At 35.8% G+C, this 10,097-nt stretch overlaps 1 long non-coding RNA gene across 1 annotated transcript; it reads left to right on the top strand.

The window, feature by feature from the left end:
• The first annotated feature begins 7,206 nt into the window (after positions 1-7,206).
• Positions 7,207-10,097, top strand: LOC121229088 (uncharacterized). Its single transcript, XR_005926586.1, has 2 exons — positions 7,207-7,258; positions 9,918-10,097. It is a non-coding gene; the product is annotated as an uncharacterized lncRNA (long non-coding RNA).

Genomic DNA, 10,097 nt, shown 5'->3' with positions numbered 1-10,097 from the left:
TCAATATTTACCTTATTCCATCCTTCCTCAAGTGGATGCCACCCTACGAAACTACAAGTTTTGTTTTGCCTTTGCTTGAAAAGACTCATTGTTTCTCGGTTGAGCTGAAAAACTTATCTCACATTCTATAACTCTTCTCCAAGATGCTAACCCATTCAATGAAATCTGCATTAAAGACAACATTGTTTCTTCTAACCCATAATTGCCAATAGGTAACACCAAAAGGAGTCAGTCAATCATCAGAATTACACACAAAATAATTGGAGTCAGATAAGTTAATCTCAATCCAGTCCTCCATACTGATATTAAAAAATTCTTCTCTTTTTTTTTCTGGTTTGATCATCACCATCCATGTTACTATAGCTGGGAAACAATGTCTTAGAACATGATTAATGGTTTTTATTAAGTTCCCACACACTTTGCAGTTTGTATCTAAATTAATGTGCACTCTTGCTCTTACATCATTAGTAAGTACTTTGTTTAAAAAAGGTAAGCCAAAAAAAATCATGCCTTTTGAAGACCCCAAAAATGCCAAATTCGATGCCAGATTTTATCACGAGTATTAATCTTCAGTCCACAAATAGAGTTGTATGCCGAGCAAATCGTAAATATGTTCTTGTTATCAATACCCCCATCCAACAAAATCATTCACGTCATGTGATGAAGGAGGTTTATAAGTTGAAATGCTCAACACCACTGGACTCAGCAAGACAGATTTGAAAAAATCTCAATTCCAATCCCCACACGGCAATACCATGTCTAAAACTGGAACATGATTATCAGGTATAAACTTGGGTTGTGTAAAAACATCCACAAAGGGACTCCACTCCTGCACCTAATTATCTCTTCAAACTATTTCTTCTCGTACTCTACTCCAAACTCTGTAGATGCCTTTCCACAAATGAGATGCATTCCCCGCATTCAAAATCGAAGGCAGCTTACGTACCTATTTATATTTTGCTTTAAGCACCTACACTAATAATTGGTTGATGATGCGAGCTTAGTCAAGCAGCTAGTAGCCGAACCCTTAGAGCTGTATTTGGGACCAATCACACGAGCCCGAGCAAAGAGGTTTCAAGAAGCTTTGTTAAGCTACATAAATCGAGCTTGGAAAGAACAAATGATCGAACTACAAATGACCAGCTCAAGAAGCTCAATTTGCAACTTTGTGCAAGTTGACTTAGCTCGCATCAGCTCAAAGGAGCTCATAGCGTCTTAATGCTAGCTTAATGAGCTTGGTGTCATTTTATTTAATTTTATGCATTAATGTTGCTGGAATAAATTTATTAAGTTATTAAAATATTTAAGATCAAATAAATATGTCAAAATCTGGACATAATATTTTAAAGTATTAAATGTGTCTTAGTTCATGCATCAATTTAATGTGTCTTGTTGGGACAATTTAATGTGTCTTAGTTGGGACAAATTTATTAGTTGCTGCTATTTAATTTGTCCAGCCAAATTTAAGTATTTAATTTGTCTTAGTTGCTGCATATTTAAGTTGTCTTAGTTCAGCCGAATTAAAGATGTCCTAAATTAATTAATTTGTTCCATTTAATTTGTCTAGGAACATACATGGGACGGCATGAATTTGGGCATCTCATAAGTGCTCATTATTCAGCACCTCTTCGTGGACACTAAGGGCCAAGTGAGCTGATGTTTCCTCTCTTCAAGGCTGCCCATCCAGCTCTCCAAAGTAGCATCTTGGAGCTTTCACATTGTTGCAGCATCTTTTCACACTTGCATGGCAATTGGAGTGCCCCAAAATGCTCACTAAAGTCAAGACTTTTTAGCTCAACTAAGCAGCACATTAAAGAAGCATCCAAGCAGCCTTAAATCACCTTGACCGAATCTTTCCCATGTTTTTTTCAGCCCATTAAATTGCTGTAATTATTTTTAGCTGATTGAGATCTCCCAAGTGTGTCCATTAACATCTCCCAAGTCCAAGAAAGCTTCATGGAAAGTGTTAGGAAGCTTCAAGGAAATTTTAGCTTCCTTAAGCTTTAAGTTGCTGTCCATTTAATTCTCTTAAGTGCTTATTCGACTAGCTCATATTTACACTATAAATATGAAGCTCATTTCACTTGTATGGGACTTTTGAAACTTATTTGAATGAATTGTTGTTATTTGGTGAGTATTACTTCTCTCAAATTTCGTTTTAAGACTTGTTGGTTTATCTGCTAGTTCAGTGGTGTTAACCTTGTCTTTTTTTTTTTTGAACTTATCACTCCAAAAGAGTGTGGCGTTCACCCCAACCAGATACCTTTGGTTCTTGTCTTGCTAGGAAACGGGTCAAGGTCCTTACCTTCTATAATCGAACCTCATTAAGCCTTATAAGTCTCGGGTCAGCATTTCTTTAATATTGGTTCATTCTTGTTGCTTAAGGTTTTAACTCCATCCAATTTCGATCTATCGCTTATCCCTTTAGCATTTCTTTGTTAGCTGAAACCATCACTTCCTTAATTAACCATTTTTAAACCTATTTCATTATATACTATTTTTCTTAGCCAAAATTCACTTCCACAAAAACGAACGAAGACTTCATCGTTAAACGATCAGGCAACACAAATGACTCAAAATCAATCACAAGGACGGGATCGTATCATTAAGCTTCTTAACAATGTTAAAACCAATCTTCATGAGGAACGCATCATTATGACAATTGATCTTCTTGAAACTGAGGTTTACGTTCTTTATATCTTTACAGATTTCTTCCCATTTCTCAAGACTTATCCCTTTTTTCTTAGTATAACCCTAAACAAAACTACGAATGATCTTCTCCATTTCACCTCAAACTCCTTTCGAGATTACTGTTGACTGCATAGCATAAATAGGGATAGCTGCTAATACTACTTTAGCTAACATTATTCGACTTACTAGCGAAAGTAGCTTAGCCTTCCATCCTGCCAGTTTTTTCTCATATTATCCACAATGTATTGGAAAGTGTCTTTTGTCACTCTTTGATGAAGTAGTGGAACACTTAAATACTTTTCCAAATTATCCACATGAGAGAAACCAAGACCACCATTGATACCCAACTTTAGATCTTGTGTCACATTCTTGGAGAAAAAAATCTTAGTTTTTTTAGCATTTACTCGATGATCAGATTTTTCACAAAAATACTCAGCATCTTCCTCATAACCAACATAAAAGATTAAGTCATTTGCAAAGAAAATGTGTGAGATACTCGTACCAATCTTAGCAAGTTTTGTAAGCTTCCAACCTCCTCGTTAAACTTTAGAGTTAATCAGATGAGCCAGTCGTTCCATACAAAGAACAAAGAGATAGGGAAATGGTGGGTCTACCTTGTCTTATTCCTCAAGATGGAGTAAAGGCATCAGATAAGTTCTCATTCCATATAACTTGCATGGTCAATGAACTAATGCAATGCATAATATGTAACACCCCGAATTTGGGCCTAGAAGTATTGGGCTTTGAGTGTGGGTTTGTAAAGAGGTTTTATATAGGTATTTAATTGTGCAATGAAATGACACAATTAAATGTCCGCTTTGGTGGTTAATGGCCCTGAGAAGTGTTAGAGAAATCTTGGGTTCAAACTTGGGCTTTAGCAAAAATTTTGGTATTAAGTGAAAAAAAAACCTGGATGCTTGGATGAGGGTTTTTAAATTATTGTGTTAAATAAATGACACAAGGAAGCTTGTAGTCTAGTGGTTGTGGAGTCATTAAGGTTGTATGGGAGCCTGGGTTCAAGCCTTGGCTCTTGCAATTTATTTTGGGTTTTTAAAGGGAACCTGGACTTTGGCCTTTAGACCTTATAATTAATTGGGGATAAAATATGACACAAAAAGCCTTGTGGCTTAGTGGCAAGTAGCATGTGGAGCATTTAAGGGGAGGCATAGGTTCGAATCCCATGGCAAGCAAAGAGCATTTATTTTGCTAACAGGGGGCGGCAAGAGTTGGTGTTGAATTTAAACTCTAATGTTGGAGGGATCCCACATCGGGAAGCTAACATAAGAGTGGATGCGAAGCTGGCTTTAAATAGAGAGAACCATGAGGAGAGTAGAGGTACCTTTCTTGGCTGATCCCTTTCGCTGTATGGCGTGCTCGTTTGGGTTGGGCGTCGGCTAAGAGTGCTCGGAGTGTGGATTAACTCCAGTCTCCTATCAGGTGTGTATTTCTTACTACTCTAGCTGTAGGATGGCTACTTCGGGCCGCGATGGGTCGAAAGGGGTCATGTGGGCCTAATGGGCCTACAGGCCCAATTGGATAAGTTGTTTGATTGTGTAGTAAATATTGGGCTAGGCTAGGTGAATCTAATATTTGTGGCTAGATTTGGGCTAAAAGGGCCACACGAGCGTGTGGGCCCATTTGGGCCTAGAATGGGCTTTAGAGCCATTAGTATTGTTATCCATGTTTAGAATACTTTAGTTTACTAAAATTATCGAAATACCCTTAGTTTGTAAAAATACTGAAATACCCTCGATTTGTAAAATTACTGAAATACCTTCAACTTGTAAAATTACCAAAGTACCCCCAATTTACAAAATTACCATTTTACCCCCGATTTACATAATTACCATTCTACCCCTGATTTACATAATTATCGTTTTACCCTCGACTTACAGAATTACCGTTTTACCCTCGATTTATAGAATTACCGTTTTACCCTCGATTTATAGAATTACTATTTTACCATTGATTTACAGAATTACTGTTTTACCCTCGATTTACAAAATTACTAAAATACCCTTAGTTTGTAAAATTACCAAAATACCCCTAGTTTGTAAAATTACCAAAATACCATTGGTTTGTGAAATTACCGAAATACCCTCAATTTATAAAATTACCAAAATACCCCTGATTTACAAAGTTACAGAAATACCCTTGACTTTCTAAAAATTATAGAAATACCATTGGTTTACAAAATTACTGAAATACCCTTGGTTTGTAGATTTACCAAAACACCCTTGTAGGATGAAATGACTAAAATACCCCTATCAGGTAAAAAGACCGTAAAGCCCCTGTAGGGTAAAGTGACCGTAATACCCCTGTATGGTAAAATAACGAATATGCCCTTATATTCCGTATGACTGATGTGCTTAGGATTTACATATATTGATATTGGAATAGTTGAGTTTGAGTGACAGGTGGTGGTTATCGTAGGTGATTGATTATGGAAACGTTTCAACTTCAACCCGTAACAGGTGTGTACTAACCCTCGTAATAGCTTAGATTAATATTTGCTGAAAAGCCGAAAGCTTCATATTTTAGTGATTCGAGAATTAATATTTAGATCTATTTTCTACGCAAGTTTAAGTTGGATTCACAACGGATATGGGGTAGGAAGGTATTTAGAACGTTCTTCAACGAGTAGATCTCTTGGTAAGTATTCGAACCTTCTTTCCATTTGTATCTTGTGGTTTAAGAAAAGCTGAAAACCCCTCTGTCGACTAAGGCTAAAAGGGTTTTTGGTGTTATTTGGTTTGTTGGTGCTAGTGAGGATTAAAGGCTACCGATCGAGGAGTGTGTGAAAAGCTTGGATCATCGGAGTGACTAAATCTAGTCATCAACTTCGGCAAAGGTATGAACCCAAGAGCCATTGTGGATGGTGGCCGAATGTGTAAGTGATGATAATAGGTAGTTTTCGATTTGGTTTAATAATAACATGGTCTAATATATAAGTGGTTGATTATAAGAGAAATCGCATAGGAGATCTCGTCAAGGAATATCGCAAATCAGGTGTGTAACGAACCCTTTTTCATAGCTTAAAGTGATAAGTGCCGAAAAGCCGAAATGCCGAAATTCTGGCATTTCGAGGACTTGTGAGCAAGCGAACGCTCACTAGTTAGTTAGAATCGATGAGATGATGATCGGGAATAATGGAAACGGTAAGGACGTATTTTTGGCGTTCACGGTAAGTTGGGCCTCGAGGGGCTGAAATAGGGCCCAATAGGCTTTCGAGCCCATTTGGGTAAAATTGGTAGAAAACGGAAATCTGTTAAATTGCTTGTTAAGACTATTAATACTATTATGGATATAGGCTAAATGAGCCTAGATGACAAAATCGGCTAAGTAGGGCCCATTAGGGGTTTTAGGCCCAATAACTCGGTTTCGTTAAAAGTGGGCTAGAAACGCGGTTAAACAAATGAATAGTTAGTAACTGATGATGAACATGGAAAAATCCCTAATTTTCGGTAAAATTATAGGATTACCCTTATAATATGAAAATGACCGTTTTGCCCCTAGGTAAAAATGACCATTATACCCCTAGGGTTTATATATGAACTTAATGCATGGGATTTTGATAAACATGATATGTATGATATGCACATGACATGTATGATATGCACATGATATGTATGATATGCACATGAGATGTTCATAAATGCATTGGGTTGGGTTTTTATATGGATGGAGGAAGTGCAAAAGGGCTTATGCCCCAGTTATTAAAGGGCTTATGCCCCAGTTGTGATAAAGGGCTTATGCCCCAGTTGTGATGAAGGGCTTATGCCCCAGTTATAAAAAGGGCTTTTGCCCCAGTTACTAAAAGAGGCTAGGCCTCCAGTTATATGATAAAGCAGCTATGCTGCCAGTGGAGAGTTATGGCGGGGTGGGTCGAGTTAATCCTGTAATAGCCCGATTTTAGGCTTAGTCGGAACAGTGGTTTCGGGACCACAAATCCGACGAAAAAAAATGTAATGGCTTGAATTTTCAGAGGTGTTGGAACGGTGATTCGAGATCACTAAATTCGACAAATGGGTAGAAAATATTATTAATTTAGTAAGTATAAGTTAAATATGAAGTTAGGAAAATTTTTGAAATAGTGAATAGTGCACTAGAAATAAATATTAAAATAATTAGAATCGAAATGAGGTATCAAGACCTCGGGGATTTTAAACTGAGCCATAAATATTTTTATAAATATTTATGGAGTGTTAAAAAGTTAGTATTAAAGTTTCGTTAAGAAATTTTAAAGTTCCGATAATTAATTGAACAAAAAGGACTAAATTGTAACAAATGCAAAATTTTGGGAAATAATTAAATAGCTTAAATGATAAAAGGAAGAGGGCTTAAAAGGAAAATAGACCCAAGGTCTATTTGGGCTGGACGGCAGAGGCGTGAAATCAGCAAGAAAGTAAGGAGAATTAAGGGCAAAATTGGAAAATTGCAAAATTTGCTTAATAAAGTTAGGACCCAAGTGGAATTATCTAGATTTCTCTTCATTTTTCTGAATTCTCATCAGCTAAAACACCATGGAAGGGCTTCTTCAAGCTGGTTCTTCATATTTTTATTACAAGTAAGTTCAATTCTTGACTATTTCTTGAAATTTTTGTATTTTTATGACTTTTACAACTAGGCCCACTTGTTAAATCCATTAGTTTTTGATTTTATGAAAGAAGTTGAAAGTTGATATGAATATGTGCTGGAAGTATATGATGATTTAGCATGAAATTAGAGCTTTAAATTGTTCATATGCTGATTTTATTGAAAGAATTGAATAGAAAGTGAATGTTTGGGACCTAATAGTAAAAGAGTTTGAAGATAGAGTTATATGTGGAAATTCTGAATTTCAATATTTGTGTAACAACTTATAATGTCTAGTAAAGTACTAATTGAGAAAATTAGATTAATTGAGGGGTTAATTGAGAAAGGACCGAATTGTATAAACTGTGAAATTTGGGGCAAAATGGAAATCAACATTTTGCACTAAAGCAGTTTTGGACAGCAGCAGTAGTGTAACTTTGAAAAATCACCAAAAATTGTAGAGATTTAATTAGAGGATGAATAAAAAATGAAACTAAAGCTTATTGAGTCTAGTTTCTTATAAAAGAAATGACGTGAGCAATGGAATTGTAAATCATGAGATATAATAGATTTTGTGAGACAAGGTCAGAATGAATTCGGGTTCCCCTGTTCTGACTTTGGAAAATCATTAAAAATTGTACAGAAATGATTATGAGTTATAGTTTATATGGTTAGAATCCTTAATGAGTCTATTTTAGAAGAAACAAGCTAAAACATCATCCGAATTCTGTACAATGAGATAATTAATTTTTAGTGAAGAGTGGTCGGAACTGTCAGACAGCGAAACAGGGGAAATTTTAAAGAATAAACTGTACTATATGGCTGAACCAAAAATTATGAAAATTTTATGGTATGAAGATATGTGAGTCTAGTTTCAGGGAAAATTAACGGATCTTAATTTGGAGCTCTGTAGCTCCGGATAAAAATAATTTAGTGACTCTGACTCGGACAAACAGCTTTGAATATACATGTTAGTGAGTGTTGAAATTATGGTTAATGTTGTTTAAGTGTGTTATACACATTAAGGATGTGGAATGGAGAGGAGGAGGAGGAAAATTGGGAAATATATGAATGATTCGTGTATAAATGGTCATATGTTTGAGTTATTGTTTGATTATAACTCATAAACGATGAAATATGAATGATGCTTATTTTTGTGCATTATTGGTCATGGTTTAAGCTCATGTGTGAAAATAAAGTTTCATAGTATGTGTGTATGGTATATTTAGTATATGATTTGGCATGAAATAATACCATGAATGGTTTATGAATTAACACATGTTGGTAAGCCTGATATATGAATAAATGATCAAATTGAGCGGAACGCCGGATTTGAGTACTTCTGATCAAGTGACAAAGTGATAAGTGGTAGCTTTAGCTACACTTATCTGATCAAGTGACAAGTGGAAAGTGATAAGTAATAGCTTCGGCTATACTTATCTGATCAAGTGACAAAGTGATAAGTGATAGCTTCGGCTACACTTATCTGATCAAGTGACAAGTGAAAAGTGATAAGTGATAGCTTCGGCTATACTTATCTGATCAAGAGACAAAGTGATAAGTGATAGCTTTAGCTACACTTATCTGATCAAGAGACAAAGTGATAAGTGGCTACACTTATCTGATCAAGAAATAAAGTGATAAGTGGCTACACTTATCTGATCAAGAAACAAAGTGATAGGTGGCTACACTTATCTGATCAGGGACAAGTGATAAGTGATCATACGTAAGACCATAGTTATACTATGGCAAAGTGAAAGTGAAGTACTCAATTTTCCGTGACCGTTCCCTAATTTGATTAAGGATGGTAAGTGACAAATGGGCCCAAAAGAATTAAAGTAAATGGATAAGTGGTAGTGTATTTATATCAGGACGATGTTGTTATTCAAACTAAAGTGATATTTTCATTGCTAAATTGAGAATTTCATAAATGTGTTATTGAATGGTAATATCAATAAACATTGAGTTAAATGGTAAATACGTATTAGTTTTGAATTTTATGTCATTGAATTGTACGTGAATTAAATGGAAATTGCTAGTGATATGATTTAAATTATGAGCATGAGAAATTGCGAATTGAATGAAATGGAAATGAAGCATTAAATTGCATGAGTATGTATCGGGTCTCGCAGGCCCTAATTATTATGATTATAATATTTTGAGGATATATTGTGAAAAGTTATAGGATCATGTTAATTATTTTGAAAGTTTTAATTTTGATGAAATTTTATAACTCGGTTAAATACGTTTACAAGTGTATGTGTTTTGGTAATGCCTCGTACCCTATTCCGGTGTTGGATACGGGTAAGGGGTGTTACAAATCCCCACATGGTGTGTTGGTTGGTACGGGTGGAGAGTAGCGGATGGTGGGTTGAGTAGTCTCCCCAATTGGGCTTGCATTCTTTCATTGACATTATATGTGATATTGAAATGGGCCTATGGGCCATACCGTTTACAGCCCAGTAATATGAAATTTGAAAAGGCTTCGGCCCAGTGTTATGAAATATGAAATATGAAAAGGGCTATGGCCCAGTACATGTTTGAGATTGGATTTGGGCTTAGACCCAACAGGCTGTCATTGTTTTGGGCTCTGAAAGGGGCTTGTTGCACACTGAGTTTCCAAACTCACCCCCTTTCCTTAACCTTGCAAGTGAGCCTTGATGTGGGGACTTGGAGCCGGAGGGGATTCAGAGTAGCCATGGTGATCGTCTTTTGGCTTTAAACAAACGTTGGTTTTCATTAAATTTCCTTTAATTATTATTTATTTTTGGGTTGTAATAAGGCCATTTTAACTTTTCTTTTATTTCTTCTCGGGATTATTTTATTTTTAA

This window comes from Gossypium hirsutum, chromosome A05 (assembly GCF_007990345.1).
Source record: "Gossypium hirsutum isolate 1008001.06 chromosome A05, Gossypium_hirsutum_v2.1, whole genome shotgun sequence".
NCBI classification, from domain to species: Eukaryota; Viridiplantae; Streptophyta; class Magnoliopsida; order Malvales; family Malvaceae; genus Gossypium; species Gossypium hirsutum.
This window is presented reverse-complemented; position numbering and strand designations above follow the sequence as displayed.